At 42.4% G+C, this 26,133-nt stretch overlaps 1 long non-coding RNA gene across 1 annotated transcript in view; it reads right to left on the reverse strand.

Moving 5' to 3' along the window:
* Window positions 1-26,133, reverse strand: part of LOC138989989 (uncharacterized) — a 586,522-nt gene that overhangs the window by 88,816 nt on the left and 471,573 nt on the right. The window contains exons 5-6 of the long non-coding RNA XR_011466180.1: window positions 23,178-23,366; window positions 20,714-20,757 (exon numbers count right to left, since the gene is read on the reverse strand). This is a non-coding gene — a long non-coding RNA (uncharacterized lncRNA). The remainder of the gene's footprint in view (window positions 1-20,713; window positions 20,758-23,177; window positions 23,367-26,133) is intronic.

Below are 26,133 nucleotides of genomic sequence, written 5' to 3' on the forward strand. Positions count from 1 at the left end.
ACAGGGTCACCTTGGTGAGATAGGTCAAACAAAAAAATCTTACAAACCAGGAATGTGAGGCGCAAACAAGACAAATAGCCTCACAATCTCTAGAACTGGAGCCAGAAGCTTCGTACTGCCGAATTTCAAGTTCTTTCTGTTGTACCTTGCCCAAAGTTATAATCAGTAGGTAGGAGATCAAAATGGTTTTCAGACTGAAATACTTGTGCTGAGCCCAGTGCTTCATTTTGGCCTTTAGAATCTTCAGCTTTCATCACTTTAATATCTTGAATGGGGGCCATGGAGAGGGGAGGTCCCAAGAGGTATAGGGAGAAGCAATAAGAATTTTGGCTTCTTTGTCATTCCCATTTAGTTCCTCCTTGGCACCCCCCACTCCACCCAAATACACATTTAGTCAGAAACAGAAAAGGATATATTAACAGAGACAAGTAGACGGGCAAATGGATGTAGATTTATTTTTTTAATACATGGTATATTCTATGCTATTTCAATTCTAAGTTATTAGGAATAGTTATTAGGATAAGTTATTAGGAATAGTTAAAAATCCTTATAAACAAGCCCCAAATGGCAAAGAAAGGCTTTTCTCAGTAGGACAGGGAAAATTCATGTCATCAGAGATTACGGAGTTCAGGCCTATAAAATTATAATACTAAAACCAGGCAGTGTTTCCTGAATTTTGGAAGACATTGTTCAGAATCAACCAAGAGAGTATTTGTTTGCACACTAATCAGTAACCCTTGGCGCTTACTCCCTCAACTAAGTCTAGGCTTACAGAAAAAAATCTACGTACACCAGCAAGTTCAAGGAGTCTGGATACATGCAAGCATGGCAGGAACTCAATGGGATGCTTGAAGAACACCCATGCTTGTTCCTCGCAGCCAAACCCATGGATAGCGACTGCACTCCCCATGACATGCTTCTTGGCACACCTGTTAGAAACAATTTAGGGCTAGATAAAACAGCAAACAGGCCCAGTGTGACATCTTAAATAAGGAGTGGGTCACATTGTCCTTTTTCTGGCCTCATGGCAGATTTCACTCTCTGTTCTGGAGGGTTCTGCAGCTGTTGGCAGAGCTGACCATAGGAATAAGCATCTTAAGAGAGATTTTCTTACAATTGAGAGGAATGGGAACTGCCGCGTATTTAGAAAACATACAGGCATGTGTTAAATGGAAATTTATTCCAGAAGGAAAAAAGAATAAAGACAGAAGAATGTTCTTCAAATGCCAGGACAGTCAAGTAGAGGCAGGGGTCTAGCAGTCAAGATAGACTGGGCCTGCAGCATGAAAAAACAACCTTGAAATTTCAGGGGCTTGAACAACAACAAACATTCTTTTTCCCTCACATGTTCTACAAGTTTATCTCTGATCTGGGGTGGGGGTGGTGGTGGGGGTGTTGAGATGTGCAACTCCAGGTGCCCTCACACAGGGACAGTCCCTGGTCATGGACAGAGAGAAGAGAGGTGAACTGTTCATTTCCCACTGAATCTTACAGATTCTCTCTGAAAATAATGCTCACCCCTTCAGTGACCATTTCATTGGCCAATGCAAGTCACTGTGCCATGGCTAACTTTATGGGCCTGGAAGTTAAATTCTCCCATGTCCAGAACAAGAATAACAAACATTAGTGAACAGTTCTAAGGACTGGGTGGGTGTGTGCGTTAGTCACTCAGTCGTGTCCAACTCTTTGTGACCCCATAGACTGCAATCTGCTAGGCTACCCTGTCCATTGGATTTCCCAGGCAAGAATACCAGAGTGGGTTGCCATTCCCTTCTCCAGGGGAATCTTCCTGACCCAGGGATCTAACTTGTGTCTCCTGCATTACAGGCAAATACTTTACTGTCTGAACCACCAGGGGAACCCATTCTAAGAACTAGCAGCAGGATATTTGTTCACTGGTCACCAGATGGTTGAGCCAATTTCATTGTTTGGGGTTTCATTATACAGGGTCCAGGTATCAGGTTCAGATAAAGATGAGCTTCCACATAATGTAATGGGCTGGTTAGAGAAGCAGCAGATTTCTTTTCATTGGTTGGATTAGGAAAGTAATTTTTTTTTTAAGTGTTAGGTTTCTTTTCTAAATGACTTTCTCTAAAAAAAAAAAAAAAATGCTAAAGAAATCCCATATGACTATAGGAACCAAATAGGTAGCCTAATGTGTGAATCATCCAGGGGAAAAAAAGGCATTAAGCATATGGAAATAATCTATAGTTCCATAAAGACATATGCTCTCTCCCATAGGCTCCACCAGTCCACTATTAAAAGGGACGCAGAATAAAGGGACATTCACGTACTTCCAAACCAGAACTGTGTGAGAGGAATGATGGATGGCGGCTGACACCATGTCTCAGTCCAGGAGCCAAGAGAGTAGAGGGGACAGGCACACTGGGGGTGTATTTCCAGTGGAAAGGGAGGTCTCATTCAGGCTGAGTGGTGCCCTTTGGGGAGGCAGACACAATGCGGCCAAATTTTCTGACTTGACTGTTTAAGATTGTCCAGAAATCTTGACGTGTACATGCACTCTCCTGTTTCTCAATGTTGGTGTACCCTATTTTCAAAAGACACTTTGTGGGTTGAACAAAGCATGATGTAGGCTAGATCTGACTAATGGCATGCATAGGTTTATGGCTTCTGCTGGAAAGAACAATTCTATGTATGTGCAGGGGTAGGGGGTGGCACAGAGGGAAATGGAAAATTGTATGGTTCCTAAGACCCTGGTGGAGGGCAGAGGAAGTCCAATAAATAGCATCCTTCTTTCTGAATTTTGAATTAACTAAAAAATGAGACAAATTTGAGCTGATGGAGGTCAGAGGAGGGCAAATTATCACTCTTCTTATGGAATAAAGCAAGACTGGGAAAGATGGGCAAGTCAGCTTCCTAGATTTAGAGATGCTGGACTGGGTCAGGCCCCTCTCCCCTCCTCCTCACCACCCCTACCCCTGTGCACTATGCGTGCTCCCCGCCAGGTGGCTGGTTTCCTATAAAGTCAGCAGAAGAGGCAGAGCTACCCAGGCTTGGTTTCCCCTTCCAGATCCCCCATCAGATAATTCACTCCTCCCACCAGTTGAGAAGCTAGTGGGCAGGCAAGTGTCAGATACACCATAGTGGGGGTAAAAGGACGGGATCCCTCAAACAGTTATATCCAGCCGAGGTCACCTCAAGCACACACTGCATCTCTGTGCAAGTTACGAAAAGGCACTCCACCCTGGCAGCTGACTTGCAGAAAGGCCCCTTCCTCCCAGCTGATGCAGCCTCAAGCTGGGGCACACAACTTGGCAAGAAGTCCCAGGGCTAGATTCCAGCCCACACTTGCCTACTCGGCCTGGTGCCTAAGTACAAAAACCCACAAGTGCCCACAGCCATCCTGCTTCAGACTCTAATAATCCCAGCAATTTGGTTCCAGATTCTTCAGTCTCCAGAGTAACCACACTGTGAATAGCACCCACTCTCCGTCCACCTCCAGCCGTTGGAATTAACATCGGTCTAGGCAGCGTCAGGTCTGTGAATGGGGCGGAGTGGACAAAAAGTGTGCTGCCTGGCAGAGCTGGTGCCCTTTCTTATTATGATTATTGCTCTCTCGATCTCTCATTTGAGAAGTTGGTACAAATTTCCAAAGAGTGAACAGCCATTTTTTTTCAGCATGTCAGAATTTAGTGAGGCTATAATCATTTCTTCACAATGTTTTTTTAGTAAAGACTATATTAAAGGAGACATTGTTTTAAAGGTTTCCATGTACAACTGTGGCTTGCCCCAAATTCTTTGTATTCAGATGTCAGACTATAATTGTTGGTTAGCAGCAAGGTCACCAGATGGGTTATAAAATGCTTTTCAAATGAATACCAAAAGGACTTAGGAAAAATACAATTAACAGCTGGTGCAGTTGAGGCAGGCTATGGTTTCACTGTAAAAAATAAAAAAAATCAATACAATCTTCATTAGACTGAAGCACATTTCTGTATCCATGACATACCATCTTCATTTCCAGAGTTCAACCAAAGAAGGGAGAAAGACATCCAGCTCTAATTAAACAAAACAAAAAGAGTTGGAATTTTCTACTTATCAGAGGTGAGAGACATGCCCATGGAGGGGGAAAGCAGAATGAAAAACAAAGAATATTGAGTTGGAGCTGATCTCTCTAACATTTTATAACCAGGGAAAATGCAATCAGTGATATCTCCAGAGACACACGCAGGATGTTAGACTTCCACATTCTTTCATATTTCTACTCAAGCCAGGTTCATTTAGAAAAAAAAAAAAAAAATTAAACGTTTGATACTATTTAGCCAGAAGTGGGTTCTTTCCTCTATCATATTGCCAACAAACAGAATTCCGCATTTTTGCCAACCTATTTCCAGGTCAGTGATACATTTTAAGAAACAAAAGTAGGTGTGATCTACTGGATAATCTACAAAGATCATTCTTTCGAAACACTACTTAAGTGAGCCCCACTCATTCATTCATTTAGCTATCACTTACCAAGCATCTCAAAACAGGCAGGGCAATAAGTGCTTCAACAGTGCCCTTTCCTTCCCCCTAGGACCACAGACGACACAGCCAAAGTTATTTGTATGTGCAGCTTTAAAACGTAACATTTCCTTTTCCTCAGTGAGATGAGCAAGTGACATGTTTACCCCTTAATAAGTATTTGAGGAAGAAATAAGCAAACAAACCCACTCCATTCCCCATGTGATTCCTTCTGTGTGAAAGAAGGGGAGGATGTATTTTTTATTATGGAAAACACATATTTATGATGATCACTTTAACAAAGAGAGATGCTCTAAATATAGGGAGGATTCCTGGGAGGGAGCAAGGGCAACTACCCTGCTCTTGGCAACCACGGTTACGCTAATCTCGGGGCAGAAGGTTGTGGCTGAGCCCTCTCTGGAGTGGCGCACGTGGCTCTCTCCATGTACCTAACTCCAACCACTTGGAGACTTGTAGGGTGCAAAGCAGGTCCACGGATAAACACTCCTAACATGAGATGCCCATAACAATGAGCTTGCTCTCTCCTCTCTTCTCTCTTCCCTCACAAAGATATCAAACAGAGGAGGAAAGCGTGGCACATGGGGAAGTGGAGTTAAAATGTACCGCACGTTACTAATCCTAACATAACATTGGCAGCTTGTACCATCCCCCTGCCAAACCCAAATTAACACACTGCCTTACTGGAAGGCAAAGGCTGCAGCTATATTTATAGCTCAATTAACAAGTTTCATAACTAAACCTCCAGAAGTCCTAGGCAAACCTGACAAATGCTATGCATCTTAACACCACGATGACCCTGCCAGAATGCCACCGTCTTCTTACAGGGAACAACTCCTGCTATCACCTTGTGAGAACAATGATAACGGGCACCGGCCCATCTGATAAAGGGAAGCTGGCTGGGCAACTAGACTCTCGTCAGGGGTACGTCTCCTAACAGCCCCCAACCAACACACATACGGTTGATTCAAGCAGGCGGCTAATTCTTCCCTTTGCAGATGGATGGAAATGCCTGCTCCTCGGAAGCCAATGGCTGCAAAGGATGGCTGCCATCTTATGACTCAGGAGACTTGGTCCTTCCGGGAAGAGTGTGACAGAAACACGGGGGATGTCACTTGGCAGGTACTGTAACTTCAAAAGAAGCCGAAAAGCTCCTCATAATTTCTTCCAAGCAGGTTATTTTTGCCTGAGGGGGAAAGGCTTTTCAGAGGATAATGGCTGTACAGGAAGCGCTGTTGGAATGACTAGGAAGGGTACAGTGAAGTACTTATATCACCCGACTTAGGGCACACTGCCTGCAGAGTCTGGTCCAAGCTTCTCCTTTATCCAGGAAGAACATACATGATCACTCGGCCCAGAGCACTGTGATGATCTAACTGCACATCTAGCTCCTCTGTGGGACTGGGAGCTCTTTGAGCCCAAGGAGGGAGGAGCACTCTATAACTCTGTGGTCCCTGCAGCACTAAGTTCACAAGTATGTAGCAGTGAGGGTTCAGCAATTGTGAATGAGGAAATGAGTAAGTGAATGTGTGAACAAATGAATGAATAATTCAATAGCAGTACCATTCTCACACATACCATTGAACTGCTAATTTTGCAAGGCTTTTGGTTTAAATTACAGGCTGGAGTTAAAGACAATTCATCCTCATACCTTCCTGTCAGCTATAATGAAGCTCCATTTACCTCTGCTATGAGTCTTTTGCCCATTGCATGTGTTACTTTGCCAACAAAGGTCCATCTAGTCAAGGCTATGGTTTTTCCAGTAGTCATTTATGGATGTGAGAGTTGGACTATAAAGAAAGCTGAGAGCCCACGAATTGATGCTTTTCAACTGTGGTGTTGGAGAAGACTCTTGCGAGTCCCTTGGACTGTAAGGAGATCCAACCAGTCCATCCTAAAGGAAATCAGTCCTGAATATTCTTTGGAAGGATTGTTGTCAAAGCTGAAACTCCAATACTTTGGCCACCTGATGCGAAGAGCTGACTCATTTGAAAAGATCTTGATGTTGGGAAAGATTGAAGGCAGAAGGAGAAGGGGTCGACAGAGGATGAGATGGTTGGATGGCATCACCGACTCAATGGACATGAGTTTGAGTAAACTTCAGGAGTTGGTGATGGACAGGGAGGCCTGGCGTGCTGCAGTGCATGGGGTCACAGAGTCGGACAAGACTGAGTGACTGAACTGAACTGAAGTAAGTCACTTCAGCTGTGTTCTACTCTTTACAACTCTATGGACCATAGCCTGCTAGGCTCCTCTGTCCATGGGATTCTCCAGGCAAGACTGCCGGAGTGTGTTGCCATGCCCTCCTCCAGGGGATCTTCCCCACCCAGAGATTGAACCCAGGTCTCTTATGTCTCCTGCATTGGTAGGCAGGTTCTTTACCACCAGCTCCACCTGGGAAGCCCCTCTTCTCATTAACAGCTGATTATTTACATCACAAAAATTTGGAAAACATCTACAATTTGCTGATCAGAGCCTTCATTCATTTCTATTGTTTGAAACCCTTAGCTATTAATAGGGGGAGAAGTAGATGGTCAACTATATTTCCACTTGAATATATTAAGGTCCATGACTTTACTAAGTTACTGATTCTCAATTCATTTGCCTTGTCTGTAAAACAAAGGGGCTAATCTTGAATCATCTTTAGGTGCCTTTTCAACTTTTCTGTCCTCTAGTTTTACCTGCACATGTGAATGTCATATTTCTTTGGTATCACATCCCCTAACATGGATGACTGCAGAACTATTTTTAAGACACCAAAACTTCTGAATCTGCTATGAGAGAGCCCATACTCATTTGCTGCCTTGCGCTCTCATTGCTGGGCCTTTGATTCCCAAGTACCGGAGTATTCTTTTTTTTTTTTTTTACTTCTAAATATTTATTTTCTTTTTTTTTTATTTTATTTTTAAACTTTACATAATTGTATTAGTTTTGCCAAATATCAAAATGAATCCATCACAGGTATACATGTGCTCCCCACCCTGAACCCTCCTCCCTCCCCATACCATCCCTCTGGGTCGTCCCAGTGCACTAGCCCCAAGCATCCAGTATCGTGCATTAAACCTGGACTGGAGTATTCTTTCCAAGGAATACAAAAGGACCATTTTCTCAGGACAATTTTGTGGCTGCTAAAAAACCATCATAAAACTACAAGCACAGGATAAAGAGGATAAGACAAAGCAAAATGCTGTTAACAAGATAGACTGGAGTCAAACTAATGAGGAAATACTGCCAGGATTCAAGGATCTATGGTCTCTCTCTACTTTTTCAAGGAACTGGATACATAGCAGAGATGCCCATGCAACAGAGACCTTAAAGAGGTAGTCCACTGACCAGACCTGGCCCCAAACTATGTTTCATGGGCCAAGTTGTGCACAGATGCTGTTACTGATGTTTTGATGTGAATTTAAATAAATGCCTTTGGGACTTCCCTGGTAATCCAGTGGTTAAGAATCTGCCTGCCAATGCAGGGGACACAGGTTTGATCCCTGGTCCAGGAAGATCCCACGTGATATGGGGCAGTTAAGTCCAAGATCCAGAACTACTGAGCCGGGGAGCCACAGCCTGCAAGCTGCAACTGCTGAAGACCCCATGCCCTAGAGCCTGTGTTCGGTAACAAGAGAAGTCTCTGCAATGAGAAGCCCGTGCACTGCAACTAGAGTAGCCCCTGCTTGCCGCAACTAGAGAAAGACTACACACAGCAGTGAAGACTCAGGGTAGCCCAAAATAAATAAATAAATACCTTTGGGTGGATCATGGACTGCCCAGTTTAACAACGGCCTCTACCACTCCCTATGTCTTCTATCTATGTCTTAAGTTTTTCATTCATTCATGGTACTGGCCTTTTGCTAAACTCACTGTATTTGTCTTCTCTCACTGGAATAGAATGCTGTGATCTCTGAGTGTAAGATGGTCCTCTGCCTGTTCATGGTTATATCCAGCTCTTTGAAGAGTGCCTGGCTCATGTAAGTATTCTGTATCTATTTGTTGGGGAAAAAAAAAGAATGGATGGATGAATGAATTAAACTCCCCTCCAACTGCTCCATTTCAGAGCTCCCAACATACTCTATTTACACCATCACAACAGTCTTATTTCAACAAATATTTGTTAAGTACTGGACATTGTACTAGGGGCATCCCAGATAGCTCAGCTGGTAAAGAATCTGCCTCCAATGCAGGAGACTCAGTTTGATTCCTGGGTCAGAAAGATCTGCTGGAGAAGGGATAGGCTACCCACTCCAGTATCCCTGGGCTTCCCTGGTGGCTCAGCTGGTAAAGAATCTGCCTGCAATGCAGGAGACCTGGGTTCGATGCCTGGGTTGGGAAGATCCCCTGGAGAAAGGAACAGCTACCCACTCCTGTATTCTGGCCTGGAGAATTCCATGGACTATTTAAATTGTACCAGGTACTAGAGATTCTGAGATGAATGATTCAGAATGCCTTGTCTCAAAAGCTCATATTTCAGGGAAAGGGTCAGGCACACAGACAAACACATGTAATAACACAGCACAATAGCTTTGATGAGGGAGCTATGTGAGGAAAGATGGATAGGAAAGCAGAAAGCGCTTGCAATGTTCCTCGCTGTGAGTAGAAGTTCACGACCCGGACAAGGGGGAGAGGGCATGCCACACAGACAGCACAGACCCGGCAAAGTCACAGAGCAGTGGAAGCATGCGTGTTCGGGGCCCAAACCACTGCAGTCGAGGTCAGAGAGTGTGGCGGAGGAGGGCTAGAGGTACAGCAGGGAAGTAGCGCCTTTGCAGGGTTGTGAAGGCCTCCAAGGCTGTGCCGAGGAATTTACAGGCTGTTCTGCTGGAAAGAGATACTATGAAAGTATTCCAACCAGGGAGTGGCGAGAAGAGAATGGTATTGGTGAAAATTATTCTCACGTCACCACAGGGCTTGGGTTGGCCTGCGAGTAGTTAGGAGATTATTACAGAGGTCTCTAGGAGCGATGAAGGAAGCCTAGAGGAGGGTGAGACAAGCTGTGTTTCTCTTGGGAGAAATTCATGCAATAGAAATTCTGGAGACAGAATGAGCAACTTGGAGAAGAAAAGAGGTGAGAGTCAAGTATGGGCCTGTAGTTTCTGCTTGGATAAACTGGGCAGATGGTGCTGCAATGGAGGGGTAGAAAAAAGAAAGAACTGGCAGGAGTGTCGTCACTGAATTGTCCATGTCATGCTCCATGGTGACCTTTCCCAGGGCAGCTTCAGAAAAATGAGGGGAATGAAAAGAAGTGCAGTGGGTCAAAGAATAAAAATGATGTGAACAATAAAGGCTCATAGAAGGAGCGATTTATTTATTTTTTCAAAAAACTTGGCAAAGGGGAGATGAATAGACAAAGCACAGCAGATTTTTAGAGCAGTCAAACTCTTCTGTCTGATACAACAGTGGTGGGTGTGTGCCATTCTGCATTTGTCAAAACCTATAAAACATCCAACCCCGAGAGTGAGCCCTGATGTAAACTACGGACTTTGGCTGATGATGGCATGTCAATGTAGGTTTGTTGATTGTAACAAATGTACCCCTGTGAGGGAGGGTGTAGATCGTAAGGAAGGTTGTGCTTGTATGAGAACAGGAGGTATATAAGAAATCTCTGGACTTTCCACTCAGTAGTTTGTGAACCTAAAAATGAATTTTATCAGTAAAAACAATTAGTGAAGTCTGAAAGAGAAATAAGGTGGTATCTTGACATAAAAGCAAACTCAGGAAAATTAGTGATTTTCTTTCTCTCTCTTTTTAGAAGGAGAAAGACATATATGGGAAGATAAGTATTTTTAGGCTTTGAAGTGGTTTGTGAGGAATATGTTTGAGAGAGAAGACATAGCTGATGCAAATAAAAATCCTTGGGAAGGACTTAGAATTGCACCAGGTGCATAGTAATTGCTCAGTAAATGTTAGATTGTTATCATTACTATAATATCCATTACTTGCTTCTTTATTGTATAGTCATTTGGGTCACTGCCCTGCTCAGTAATGAGACCATTAGCTCATACAGAGAACGGTTTCCAGCATTTGGAGTTTGTGTTCCTTATAAGCACTTAATACAATTCCTCCAATGGAATCCTTACCCATTGATTGATTCATTCAACATAGCTATTGAACAAATGGTGGCATTTGAATCTTCTCTGATGGTCATTTGGGTTTATTCCTTTATTCTAAGTATACTTTAAGCATTTTTATCCTTACCTTTGAAGTACCATGTGGTATGTATTAAACAAATGGCTCTGGCCCTCTCAGACTGCAATGCTAAACTTGTCTGCATCAGTTATGAGACTTTCAGCCACATGGAACATAATTACAAGTCTAGAAGAAGGAGACTGGGGGCTGTAATAGGGACAGGATCAGAGACTCCATAATGGCATCAGAGATTGGGGTCCTTCTATTTTGTTACTATGCTGGTCTTAGTTTTAAAATAAATAAACAAAAATTTAGTTGCTCAGTCATGTCCAACTCTGTGATCCCATGGACTGCAGGAGGATTCTTTACTGCTGGGCCACCAGGAAAGCCCCAAGACTTATATGGCATAAGAAAAAACAGTTGATATAAAAATGCACATCTCCTAATATGTGGACATAAAGTTTCCTTCTGGAAGTTACTCTATGAGGATATAGAAGATCTAGTAGTAAAATGATGAACAAGTACATAACTACTTCAAGTTTCAAGCAGGCGATGCAAGAAGGACATTATCAAAGTGGGAAAGAGTCGCCATACACGAAGTGCCCTGAGGTCTCAGAATAGTTCCCATGATGCAGCGGGACAGATTCCTCTCTCCCTCCATCAACATCATTCCATTGTCTGCTGTGTGTCACAGCTCATACCCAAATCTGGAAATAAATATTAATAAAACAGGTTTCCTTTACTAGAAGAGCATATAATCTAGAACAGAAGACTAACAACTACATAAGTAACTGTAACGAGTGTGTTTTTAGATGCAGGATGAGTATACAAGGCGCAGTCTAGTCCCAAATTAGCAATGGTCAGTCTTATTTGGAGATAGGAAGAATTTTCATACAGGAATGTGATGTTTGAACTGGATCTAGAAAAGTGATTCGTTGCTCCAAGATGAAAAGGAAGTGGGCAGGGCATTCCGAAAATAGGAAATACTTTAGCTAAAGGTGTACAATACACGTGTGAATTCTGCCCCCATGAAATACCAACCAGGTTCAAATGGCTAGAGAAAGGAGTTGAGGAAGGAGTGTGATTGGGGGTGAGCCTGGAGATTTTGACAGGAACCAGATGAGAGAGGGCCTTTTTTCTCCACATGGACATAAATTGAGGGTTTGGGTAATAAGTAACACTGAAGACTTTACCATGTGTATAGGCATTTTAAATATCACTGGCGGCTGAGTCCAGAGAAGATTGGGGTGAGAGCAAGCCTGGCAACAGGGCTTTCGGTTTAGTAGCTACTTCAGCAGTTCAGGCAAAAGCATGACCTTGCTTGAGCCAAACCAACAACTGACAGTCTGGAGAAGAGGGAAGAATACAACACTCGATAAAATTCAGTGACAACGTAGATGTGGAAAAAGAAACAGAAAAGTCCAGGATAATTGGATAGGTGAAAATATGATTCATTAGGACAGAGAAGACAGGAGGAGAAGTTAAAGGGTAGGATGGACAACTCATCTGGTTTACCCAGGACTCTCCCTGTTCTAGCACAAAAGGATCTACGTTCTACATAACCACTCAGTCGGCTCAGTTCAGTTCAGTCGCTCAGTCATGTCTGACTCTTTGTGACCCCATGAATCGCAGCACACCAGGCCTCCCTGTCATAATTACTCAGTCCCAGGCAAACCAGGATAGTTGGCTATCACATAAGGAAAAGCATATTTTAAGGAAAGCATGATACGTTCAATTTGGAAGATAATGAATTCCAAATCTAGTGGGCAGTAGAACATGCAATTTGCATCTACTTAACTCCCAAACAGCTGGCCAGGTCAGTGAAAATTCAACCTTGCCAACATTCACTAACTAGGTCCCCACCCAAAAGATGGCTTTCCAACAATTTCCACATTACACTCCATCCTGTAGATACCACCATCCAGCTTTCCCACAGTTAAGGTAAGAGCTCTACAATTGAGTAGTTTTCCCACGAGGGTTGGTGAGCTACAGATACAATGTAAAGGATGACTGATGGACACCTGTGGAGTCATTTGAGCAAATCACTTTTAAAAATGTCTTAAAAGAAATATATCCTATTGTAACCCATGGTCATTTGTCTCAAGGGGGGCTACTCATCTGTATTTGCTGCCTACAAAGTTACTATTCATCAAAAAAGAGAGTATTCATTCTTGCCTCCATGGAAGACTACAGCTTCCATATCTTATTTATCTTCATATCACAGAGATATCCATGTATTGTACATATACAAGTACTCAATAATTGGTGGCAAAAATGAATTATTTTGAGCCTATAGATGTATATTGGAGAAGGCACTGGTGACCCACTCCAGTACTCTTGTCTGGAAACTTTCATGGACGGAGGAGCCTGGTAGGCTGCAGTCCATGGGATCGCTAAGAGTCGGACACCACTGAGTGACTTCACTTTCACTTTTCACTTTCATGCATTGGAGAAAGAAATAGCAACCCAGTCCAGTGTTCTTGCCTGGAGAATCCCAGGGACGGGGGAGCCTGGTGGGCTGCCGTCTATGGGGTCGCACAGGGTCAGACACGACTGATGTGACTTAGCAGCATAGATGTATATATATTACACTCATTACACACACATATATATATAATCAAAACAGCTATGAACTCTAAACTCCTTCACCTTTTTTAACGAATAAGCATTTGAAAACCATTTACAAAGAAGTTTTAGATTTGTACAGCAACACTGAGGAATCTAAACATCCAGTTTTACTTAATAAAAGCCTGGAAACATCATAGCAAGAAGAAGGTTCCATTGGATACATTTATTTATTCCTGAGACCAATATTGTGCCACCAATAGCAGGCTCTGTAAACTGACCCAGTGCTCCAAGAGTCCCCAAATGCCTTATTTAAAACAATGGAGCAGACATTTAGGATGATGTTCAACTCTTAACTTGGCAATTCCCACTACTGATTTAAACCAGACCTTTAGTGTTATTTTAACATAGGTTTTGGATTTAATTATCTTAAATGTCTAAAAGAATGCATACAATTCCCAAACTGTTTATCTCTTTTATGGTAAAATCTCTTTCCCTACCCCTAGAAATCTGTTTTAATTATTTAATCAGTTTGGCTGAAACTCACAAAGCATTAAATTGTTAGTTGTTACTTAACATTCCTTATAAATTGCATTTATTAATTTCTGGATAGAGACTTGTCCATTGCTACAGTAATTTAAATTAGTACCACATGGTTACAGACCGCTGCTGAATGATGATTAAATCTTTGGGGCAAATTCAGTCTTTTCAGATATTTAAATGGCACTAGAGATAAGCTAACAAAATTTGGGTCCAAGAAGTTACAATTTATCAAAAATGTAATAAACCATGGCCAGAATATTCATCGTAAGCAGCACACATGTGGTCCATGAAATGACATTTTCGCATCTCTCTCACTGGTCACAGGGACGTGCTGACGGTGCAGACAGAGCAATGCTCCATTGATATTTAACAGTTCCCATCTTCAAGGGGCTCCGCAATATTGTGGCTCTTTATACACTCAAGTCCCCCCGAAACTCTATCCGTCATTTTGTGATTCCACACGGTGACACTTGCCTTTCTTGGTGCTTTAATTTCACAGGTGCAAACAGTCAACACAGCACAGACCCCTTGGAATCTCAGCAACAGAAGGAGGAGCTGTAGGACACTGGTGGCCTTTCAGAATGACAAATCACTAGGGGAAAGAGCTCTGTAGGGACTGACTCTACACTACTCAGGTGCAGATAACAAAGGGGAGGCTCTGAAACAATTTAGGGATCTCTCCTGGGTCACAAAGGTGGCAACAAGCTCTAGAACTTGGCTTCTTTACTTTCAATCCAAAACTGCTTCTTCAATACCTATTTCTACCACTGAGTCAATGTGATGGATATGAACCTTGACCTTAAAATCTGTTCAGTGATCATTTCTTCCCAGGAAACCAACTAGGGGCATCAGGTGATTAAAAAAAATGAATCTTACCATTGCTTCCAGATACTTAAAAAATAAGAGTAATAATAAAAAGAGGGTGAAAGGCAAGGGATAGAAGAGACTATAAGTGTCTCCTACTGGAAAGACGGACTGAAACATTCAGGTAAAATAACAAAATCAACTCATAAAATAATAGATTCATCTTCCTGCAGCTAAAGATAAATATTAAATAATCCTAGGTGCTGCTGGACGAAAATTAATTTCTGTAAGGCAAATAGTGTAGTACGTATATGTGTTTCCATTTCTGTTTGGCAGGGTGCCTATTTTGAGCATCCTGTACAGACCTTTGAAGTACTGGGGATGCTCTGATAATGCAGATGCTTAAACAAGAATTGCTTCCTCAGGGCTCCCAAGCACGGTAAAGAGTCTGTTTTGGATAGTCAGTCTCCCAACTAATTCCAGGTATTCAGTCTAAAAACACAGCATTTTTTAATGCATTAATGATACACTGTGGCCCTTCTGAATTGAATTGTGCCAGAAGATGGGAGTGACATTAACTTATTAGAGGCACAAAGTGCTGAATCACTGCAATTTGTGTTCCCCAAATTACAGTCAGGTGCAGTCACCCGCATGGGGCAGGTGGAAACAGGATACAGTGAGAAAAGTGCTTCAGAGACAGCCCTCTAATGATTAATTTACAATAGAAAGAAGGAGAAAGGGCAAATAGTACCTTGTATTCTAAATCATGAAACTATTACAGACATCCAGCCTGTCTGCTCTTAGACCATCTGAGAGCTAAGTCATTTTATCTTACAGCCTTGGTTGTTTTAACTGGGCTTACTTAATATTGGTAATATTGGCATTTGACAAATCACATAAAACGTCCCTGGGAAGCCAAACCCACTCAGGACCACTTCCATAGAAACTTTCAGAAATGTGAAAATAAAACAGTAACTACAATCTGCAATCTCCACTTTTTCAGAAGTTGCCTAAAAGCCATGAGCATTTTTTTAAAAATCATGAATATTTGTCCCTGGAAGGATCTTCTGCTAGGAGCACAGGGGTTAGGGGAAGTGGTACTCTGGACCAAGCTCACGCCATGAGGCATGGTAAGTTCGTGGTGGTCAGGGAGAGAAGAAAGTCACTGGGGAACCAATGAATGGAGTCACTCTCACTTCCAAGTCTTCTCAGGTTCTTTCTACAGAAGGTTGTAGCAGGACACCGAGTCTCTAAACGGAACCAAAGAGTGAGGTCCCTCACTCTGAGATTTTACCAACACTCCATGCCTCCTTCCAGAAGGGACATGCAACCCAGCATACTGACCAAATTCTAACTTGCCTCACTGCATTCTGTCTCCTCTGAATACCTCCTGGAACTTCATCTGGTCTTCATTCCATGTTATATAAACCAATATGAGCTGTTGGAAAATTGCCCTTGAGGTGGCTGTACTTCAGTACTGGGCAACATGACTCATGAATATTTTTAACAGTCAAGGCCATATGTTCCCCTCCTCTACGGAGCAGGGAGCCAAATGGAGCTTCTTAAATAACACACAGTGTGGCAGCTACTGCCAGGCACGACAGGAAGCAGCTTACAGTTGGATCTGTTCCCACAGTCAGAGATGGGAAAGGTCTCCGACTTGAAGACAGAACACTAGCTGACATGAAGCTAAGAAAATATCAGGAGAATAAAGGGTCTGTTTTTGTGTTCTGTCTTCATCTTTGTTTCTACGCTTGATTTATTTTACAAATCAGTTATGGGACATGCTCTTTACAGGTCAGACTTCAAGTTAACCGAAGCCCTCTTCTTCCCCTTCACTCTCTCCCACCACACTGTCAGGATTCCAGGGTACCCAGGAAGCGATGTCCACAAGCCCACCAACACCTGGAACTTCAGTCACAGGAAGGGAAACTTTATTTTCTTCAGGATATGACAAGGTTTCAAAATCAAAGACACTCCTGGGCTGGGGAAAGTGGAAGCACTTTTTGAAAAACAGCTTTTAGAGGGGATGAGGCTTTATATCCAGGGAGAAGAATGGGAGAGATGAGAATAAAAGAAGCATAGTTTCTTGAAAGAGGATGAAGGCTGAGAGGGACCAACAGGAAAAGGGGGAGGCGGGGAGAGGGGGGAAACCTGGGGATTACCTGAGATTTATTTTATTCTCGACAGGCCCAGATTTTTACTTTCTAATGGCAGTTTTGTAACTGTTTTGATTTTGAACAGCAATCTACTTAAAATTGTCTGGCTTGAGTTGACCAACTAAACTTATCTTGCAACCTTTCTGGAAAAGTTTGGTTGGTTTCGTTGCTAAGTCTTGTCCAACTCTTGCGACTTCATGGACTGTAGCCTGCCAGGCTCCTCTATCCATGGGATTTCCCAAGCAAGAATACTGGAGTGGGTTGATGTTTCCTTCTCCAGGGGATATTTCAGGGATCAAACTCATGTCTCCTGCATTGGAGGCAGATTCTTTACTGACTGAGCCCAGCATTACCTGGCACTGTGTTAGGCCTGAGGGATCTGGCCTTGATCAGGACTGACAGGGTCCCTGCCCCAGCAGATCTTCTGTCACTACACTAACAGTTGCTGCACAATGGGAGACCAGCTGTTTGGGCTTAGGGAGGGTACTCCAGAGGGAGTAAGAGAGAAGGTGAGACTTTCACAACATAGAGAAACAACTCTGATCATGTTTATGAGTCTCATCTCATCATTTTTAAAATCAGGACTCTTCCCTCTGCCACTTGCTTAGTGCACCAGAAGGAGGCAACTCAGAGAACCTGGTTACACCTGCGGGGATAAGCAAGAATTTGCTAGAGGGAAGAAAATGGAGTGGGAGGCTCCACTCCACCAGTCCTGGGAGGCTAAGAAGACACCAGTTGGGGGATTCGACCTTGATCCTGAGTTTATAAGATGACACAGGGAAAATACATAGCTGTGCTTTCTGGCCTCACACTTCTGTGGCTGCCCTGTCCCTCAACTACCTTCGTAGATTAAATGCCCTCAAAGTAAGTAGATGTGAGTGGCAGTTAATAAGTCTGATTTTCTCTGGTCCCTGTGGAATCTGGCTTTATGCTCTCTCTGTGCCTTGCTCTATCTGGGGCCCTAGTTGTGTTAGCACATCACCATGAGCATCACTTGAGGACAAAACAAGGTCAGGAGTGAAAGAACTTCAAAACCAGCTGCCACTAAACTCTTCATCGGACACTTTCGAGTAAAACAACTGCCCAACTCTACATGAGTGGGTAAGCTTACCATAAAACACGCTGGAAGTAGCAGGGGATTCCTCTGACCTCATGTCTTTGGTAAAAGTTATTACCTTTTACTATCTTTGACCATCTTCCCATGATGCAGAACACTTTGAAATGTAAAAAATGCAATCATTCAAGTGCTTAGACAATCTCATAACAAATATCTGTATGTTTAAAAAAAGAAAATGAACATGTGTTGTCGTGTAGAAAATATTGGGGGAAGAATTGTTCTCCTTTTGTTTAGATAGGTGGCTGTCTTGTTATACATGGGTTTAATTATTTTCACCATTTGCTTTTATATGCACTTTCACTCCTGTGGTGGCAGGGTTTATTATTATTATTATTATTAATCCCAGGAAAAAGGAAAAGATTCAATACAGAAAAAAGACAAATGCAATAAAATCTGGTATAATAATGTGTTCAGTGGGAACCGTGGTCATTGCAGAGGAGGGTTGCACACCTACTCATTCTTTTGTGACGATCATGTTTTTACTATTTCAAATTTAATACTTTTTCTAATATATTATATGTTACCTCCCATGTATTTAAGCTGTACTTAAAAGCATGCTAAGAACTGGTAATTCTTTAATGGTTGTTCACTTACAAGCGATTGTGGGTCATTACACAATCATTTAAAGGGCATTAATGAGAACCATTTAATGGTTTTAGTAGAATATCATTGTAAGGGACAGGGGAAAAGTTACTGGCTGTAAATTTTTATGACCATTTCTTACAAAACGTATTACTTTAAAGATTTATGTATGTAACAACGAGTACAATAAAAGCCATGCTAAAAATAATTTGAAATCAAAGTACTGCATAGAGATAAGTCTTTGCTGTGCTGCAACTGGGTGGGCCCATTTTTTAAATCTTCCTTTTCTCCTTTCCTCCTTCTTTCCTTCCTTCTTCCCCTCCTCCTCCCTCCCTCTCACCTTCTTCTTCCCTCCTCCTTCCGTCCCTCCCTCCCTTCCTTCTTTCTTCTCTCTCCCTTTCACCCTCCCTCCCTTTCTTCTCTGCCTTATTCCCTGCTTCCCACCCTTCTTCACCACTTGTATTTTCTTTCTTAAAAGACATTTTTAGTACCATTAAAGATTTTCTTTTAAAGAAAACTATTAGAGATCAAATTCTTAACTAATATGTCTTTTAGTCGGTGGGGATAGAGAACAGAAGGATATAAATAAAACAGAACAGCATGGTACAAAAATGCCCCAAATGTCATGAATCTTTGTTTACAGATCTTTCCCCATATATCATTATTTTAAACTATTTCCTTATATATATATCTTATAGGCCTAAAATAGAAAACCCAATACTTTCTAGGACACCACTCCCTAAGGTAGGACAGGTGACCAAAATGGAAGAGGACTAGTTCTGCTACACTCACGGAGAGCTGCAAAATGTACAAGAAGGGGCCTCACCCGTACCCAGAGGAGACCCAGCATCTTGCTCCAAGCAGCCCACCTCTTGAAAAAGAAATGGGTATTTGAGATGCTCACTCTACTAAGGGAGTAACCTTTATTAAAGTGCTTTAATAACACAACAGGCATTGTATTATGCCTGGTTTTGTCCACTTGTGATTCTCATGGAATACATAATGAATAAGACAATGCTCCTTTCCCAGGATTCTTGCATAAGCAGGAGGATATTTCTAATTAAAAAGGCAGAGTTAGCAAGCGCAGTGCACAAAATGAACAGAACCATATCTCTAGAAATGCCGAGATTTTACTGTTTGCATTAAGTAACGCTTGTATTTCTCTCTGAATCCAGCCCAATACCCATTACCAATAAGATGAAGATTTAAGATAACTTGGTCAAAAGATGGTGAATTACAACTTTTAATTAAAATGTAGAAAATGGTTGCTTTAAAATAAACATGATAATACTTTCATGATCATTAATTTTTTATGGAGAGAACAACAAAAGCAACCTGAATATTTTAGAATGTGACATTATAAAGTCAGGCAGAGGGGATTTGTGGAAAGATATGCATGTCCCAGAGAGAAGACTGTATGGTTGTGGCTCTGCATTTCTGGTCCCCTTGGAAACCCCAACCAGATGCAACTGACACATTGGGATCCACAAGGATTTCTTTACTTGACCTGTTCAGGTAAAAGTAAGTGACGACGGGGATGATGAGAGGGTAAGGCAAACACTGGGGTTTACACAGTTTATTTACTCCAAAGAGCAATTCAGTGAATGATGGCAGGGAGAAGTAGAGCTGATTTCCCTATTTAACCTATATGTGCTATGCTGTGCTTATTTGCTCAGTCATGTTCTACTCTTTGCGGCCCCATGGACTGTAGCCCCTCCAGGTTCCTCTGTCCATGGGGATTTTCCAGGCAAGAATACCTGAGTGGGTAGCCTATCCCTTCTCCAGGGGATCTTCCTGACCCAGGAATTGAACCAGGGTCTCTTGCACTGCAGGCAGATTCTTTACCAGCTGAGCTCCCAGAGAAGCCCATGAAACCTATATATCTTGATCCAAAAAAAAACTTTTAAAGATAAATTTAATGTAGAGTTGAAATGTCACTGGTGTCACATACCAGACTGAAGGGAGAAATATGATTGAGATTGGAGATTTTGTGGGTGGTGTGCTCCCTTTACCATGTAAGTCATACTGATACTACCCCAGCTTCACACCTCCTTCTGATATTATCTCCAATTCTTCCCCTAAAGAAATGTTCTATTACCATTAGGTCTTCGCCTGTGAGTGCAGCCTTCCCTGCATCACATTATTCATGCTGATTCCTACCAAGAATCACTCTGACTTCTCTCTGCCCATATGTTTTCTGTCTTGAGCCATTTAAGTCCACCTCCTCCATGAAGCCTTCCCTGACTACTTTAGCCTAAGGTCTGGCTTCAAATATCTAAATCTACCACCAAATGCTTAGGCCAACTAGAGTGAGAGTCATAGGGAAGACAGAGTTATTTACCTCCGGCAGGGCAGGTATTCTTTTGGATCAGTTGGTTTCTTTGTCTGTAAAATAAGGAAATAATTGTATCTGCCTTAGTAGTCTCTTGTGATACTTACATGAAAAATGCATAAAAAACATCCATAATAAAATAAATAGTCTTCATAAATATTAGTTCTTCTTTCTCTCTTTCAAATTCAGAAAATTAGTGGCTAAGGCATTCAGATATAGTAACTTGTTGTATTTACTGTAGTGGCTAAGGCATTCAGATATAGTAACTTGTTATATTTCCCGTCTTACATCTTTCAATCCTTCCTGTTTTGCGGGCTGTCATTCTCTATCACCTTCTCCCATTAGTCGTGATCCCTCCAAGAAAGGGGCCTTTATTTATGTATCACCATATTTTCTGCCTCATTTGGTACAGTTCAATATACAAGGTTAGGGTCAATAAATAGTTATTGGAAGAGTGGATATTAGTAACTTTCTCTAATGTCTGGGGGAACTTTTTAATTTCCATAAAAATGAAAGCCCCAATTGGCAACACTCTATTCCATCTTTACACCCCCTGGTTCACTGTATATGACTGAATTTACACACAGTGGAGAGAGAGCATCACGTCTGATTTCATGTTGTGATTTCATCTCATTTCACCAGAGCTGGACAGCTCCCTACAGTAATAGGTGGTACTAACAAAGTACAATCATGCATTTAACCCTAAAGTGGGTGTGTTTATTTTATACACAGAACTTTTCCATGCATAGGGAATATATCTTTATAGGCAAGTGTTTAAAAATAAAGAATACTACTGGCCTCAAGATGGTCTTGGGAAATGAGCAGTGAGGAGCAACACAAACAAGGAAAAAATTAAACTTAAGTCTTAGATGCTACTGATGGAAAGACGGCCTTGTGGTCTTGGAAATCAAAGGACAGTACATTTTAGCACTTAGCATTTCATTGATAAGCTGCCTGCAGTGACGAAATGGGGTGTGGTCAACAAAGGGAGCTGAGAAGAGCTGTTATAAGTTTGACCTCTAGGTGTCAGATGGCTTGACTGCTCTGTGACCCAGGCAAGTTTCATGGCACCCTGTGCCTCCTCTCAGTAAAACTGAGAGGAGAATTAGAGTTCCTGCTTCAGGGTGCCGTCTCCAGGCACAAAGAGGGAACCCACGGAAAGCCCTTGCAGCAGGGCCGCGTGGAGAGTGAGGGCCAGGCAAGGATTAGGTGTGAAGCTTCAGGATCTGCAATACTCAACAGGGATTCTGTAGTTGTGCCCATTCTTCTATTCAACTCTCCTCCTTCACAAGGAGCAGACCCCACAGAGCACGGAGAGGAATCCTGAATCTCACAACAGGGGTGTTTCTCCCTCTCGGTAGTGGAGTAACAGAAGAGCCACAGAAGAAACACCCCAGGTCCTTCCCGCAATCACTCTTACACTTGTAAAAGCCAATCAGCGTATGTGCGTGTCCTGTTTCCAAGACGCCCTGTGTTCTGAGACTCTCAGAGCCTACGCCCTTAGTGGCGCATCTGGATTTAGAAAGTACTCAACTAAAAGCAAAACAAGAGATGTGAAATAACCACCCTTCCCAAAGGGTGAGGAAACTTAATGAGATCCAGGAGAAAAGGGGGCCACTGAAATATTAGATAGCTTCATTCCAGAGATCAGCACAAAGCAAGCGCTGTTAAATGCATTATGACTTTGAAGCGAATGATTTCTAACAAATCTGGGCTCTTGAATCAAAAGGAAATGTTGGGGGTGCCTTCAGACATTATACATCTGACTAACAATGGGGAAAGTAATGATCTTGTGTTATACTAGAAGGCTGCTACAGCCTTAAAAGAAATGCAGTATTATGTGTCATCTGATTTTGATGCGATTTCTAGAAAGAGAAAGGTAAATTAAAAATAGAGATTCCATTTTAACGCATGTTTACTCTCGCCTTTGTCTGGCATCCAAAAACGACAGTGTGTTCGTCTCATTCACTGTGGCAGCATTATTTTTACATAAAGTTTGAGACCGTGTGCACTGCCGAGGCCCCCTTCAAAGAAGGTAAGCCCACGCTTCCCATCTATCACACACCCTTCGGACTTTTCTTACTTAAGGGCTTGTCATTCCAGTGGGGAGGAAGAGCTACCGAATACCAGCCACGTGGAGCTTTATTCCTTCATGCTGTTTGTGATAAACTTCAGGGGACATATTTAACATTCCACAAAAAATGAAATTTCTGGGGCCACCCCAGCAGGAGGATAATATCACCACTTTTAAAGCAGCACTGCGCTTTAAGATACTGCCAAACAGCCCAGGCATAGGATGGGCCAATATCTATCACTCCTGGAGGGAGGGAAAACTCTGTAAGCTTCTCAAGCACTTTGTGTTAATCTACAGCACACTTCCATGCTATTATCATTATTATTTGTTGTTGTTATGTTAATCATTGCTCTTTGTCTTCTTAGGAACAATTTCCTCTGGGAAGACAGAACCACTCACCTTCTGGCAGGGCAGTCATTCTTTTGGATCACAGGGTATCGTTTTTTGCCAGCTTTTCCTAGTTGCTAAATTGCTGAGAAAACCGTGGGAGTTTGGGCTTCGTGCCTGGAGAAGGCACAGCTGGGGATCAGCTCTGGGTGCTTGCCTTCCCCTATCTTCCCCTGTCCCTTTGGCTTTGTTCCGTACAACCTGGAAGAAGAAGCAAAGTTGCCAGAACTCAGCTTTGTTTTCAAATTCACTTTGACCATCGCTTCCGAGGACCTAATAGGACCCAAGTCTGTACTTGGGACAGCTGGAGATAAGAGAGTCCAAGTTTTAGAACAAAGTTATGGTTGAGATGCGTTAAACTCACTCACTCACACACACGCACACACACACACACACACACACACACACACACACCCATCAGACCGTTAAGAGCATGGGGTAAAAATGTCCTCAAACTCTCCTGTCCTTAGATGTGGGTTGGAATATCCCTAGCAAAGCCCTAGGGAAAACACATTTGCTGGGACATTAACCAAGATATTCGGAGATCTCTCTTTTCTGCTGGAAGTAGGAGAGCCGAGACAATGTTAATTGCAAGAAAATGAGCAAAGAAGCGGGTTTTAACTTTCATGCTCTAACAGGGCCAGAGAGGGAGATTACAAGGGAAGTACAAAGGCAAATGCAGGAGGCTGTCTCCTGCCTCCCCAGGGAGGAGATGAGCATCGCAGGATTTGCTGCAGAGGCCCACAGCCAGCACAATCTATTAAATAGCTCAAGTTAGTCAATGTGGAAGAAATTTTTAGACACACATGCCCAACCATATGTGCATGGCCAAGATTTAAAATAGAAAAGTGAGAGACTGTTGGATGACTGAGGATTTTTCCCTTGCCAGGAAGTTCTCCTTAAGGATTTCATAGCTTGCAAAAGAGAACTGCTTGCCAGACAAGCCAAGAAAAAGACACAGAAGATTGGGACCTGCTTCCTTAATGATGAAATGTCACACCGCTATGTAAATCAACTCAAAGAAAAGAGGCAGGCGTGATTAAGATGGCTTTACAGAAACAAGAGAGGTTTCTCAACATCTCCTCCCTAAACTGCTCTAATTTCCCACACCTCAGGGCTAAGCAAACACACACAGTGGGGCCTTTCGAGCAATTGTACCGGCAGTAAGGGGACCCCTTGGTCACAGAATATCTACGTCCCAAGGAAAAATTACCTTGTTTGGCCCCAGTTCGTGAGGGGCAAATTCTTTGTTTGTCAAGTCCATGGAAGATTAAAGAGTAACTCCACTCTTTCACTGTGTGTGTGCGTATTTCATGTATGTGGAATGTGATGATGGAAAAATAAGACGGATCCCATTAGCCACAACAGAACCAGCTTTATTAATTTTCAATCCCACCAAGTAGACATTTCTAACTCACTTTTTATCAACAAACATCCATCTCAACAAGTCTGTGCCTCAGTTCCTCTCTTTGCCTCCCTCCAGCCTCTCTTTTCCTTCCCTTCCTCTGGGCGCCCAGGAAAGAACACAGATAGCACGCCCTTCCACAGCATTGTGTAAGAAACATGGATAGGGTCCGCGACGGCCAATGTTTTGCTATGTCATCACTCCATACCTACGGTTGAAAATAATCTGGTCATTTCTGAGGCAAGGGTAATTGGCTAGTCTTATACACCTTCGGAGCTTTGATACTGCAGGGCTCTGACTCTTGAGTCATTTACTATAATTTATGAATTTCAGAAGAACTGCAATCATATCTTCTAGAAGTTCCATATCCCAGAAAGCTTCCTCCTAAATTGTACCATCAATTTTCAATTCACTTAGATTCCTATAATTTTATGACTAGAGGGGACTTTAGAACTGATTTAATCAAATTCTGTCATTTCACAGAAAAGAAAGGTGAGGCCCTGAAATGTTAAGTGAGTTGTTAGAGTGCAAAGCTACTCGGTAGGTAAGTCAGTATGAGTTTTGTGGTCCTTCTGGTCTAGTCTTCTTAATACTACATGGAACTTCAGTATCATTCTATGATTAACTCTTCTATGTTCCTAGGAATCATATGGATCTCCAAACCAACAATCAATCTTTCTGTTTAAATTTTAGTCTATTAAAGTAAGGGTGATTTTCAATGACCTCAGAAAAAAAAAAATAGAATTTTCTTACCAGAAAAAAGAAGTGAAGATGCTAAACTGCTAATGAAAAAAATCAAAACATTATCATCTGTAAACAGATAGATGTGGGAATCTGTTCAAGAGGGAGGGGATATATGTATACCTGTGGCTAATTCATGTTGATATATAGCAGAGGCCAAAACAATATTGTAAAGCTATTATCCTCCAATAAAGAAAAGAAAAAAATATAAAACCTGGATAGTTTGAATTGCATTAAATATCATAAACACATTACTAATTCATGCCAGAACAGTCCTGTACTATGAAAAAAATATTAATATGATGAAAGCCTAGTCTATGAACTACCTGGAGAATATCTGTCATCCGTAAATGTTTCTACACAGTAACAAGAATCACTGCCTCACAGGCAGTGATGTGCCTGCCATACTCCTCCACTGGGATCCACCCAGATAATCACCGTATCTCCTATAGGCAGCATCAGTGAAGTGTCAGGAACTGACAGTCTTCATTGACAGCCCAGCTCTAAAATGGACCTTACCCACCTTCTTCCCAGAAAGAGAAGAGAATGACTTCAAGGAATACTATTGTGCTGAGTCACTTCAGTCATGTCTGATCCTTTGCAACCCTATGGACAGTAACCCGCCAGACTCCTCTGTCCAAGGCATTCTGTAGGCAAGAATACTGGAGTGAGTTGCCATTTCCTTCTCCACGGGATCTTCCCCACCCAGGGATCAAACCGGTGTCTCTGAGGTCTCCTGCATCGGCAGGTGGGTTCTTTACCACTAGCACCACCTGGAAAGCCCCTCAAGAAGTGCTACTTCTTATTAGAAGATGATGCCAT

This window comes from Bos mutus, chromosome 11 (genome assembly GCF_027580195.1).
Source record: "Bos mutus isolate GX-2022 chromosome 11, NWIPB_WYAK_1.1, whole genome shotgun sequence".
NCBI classification, from domain to species: domain Eukaryota; kingdom Metazoa; phylum Chordata; class Mammalia; order Artiodactyla; family Bovidae; genus Bos; species Bos mutus.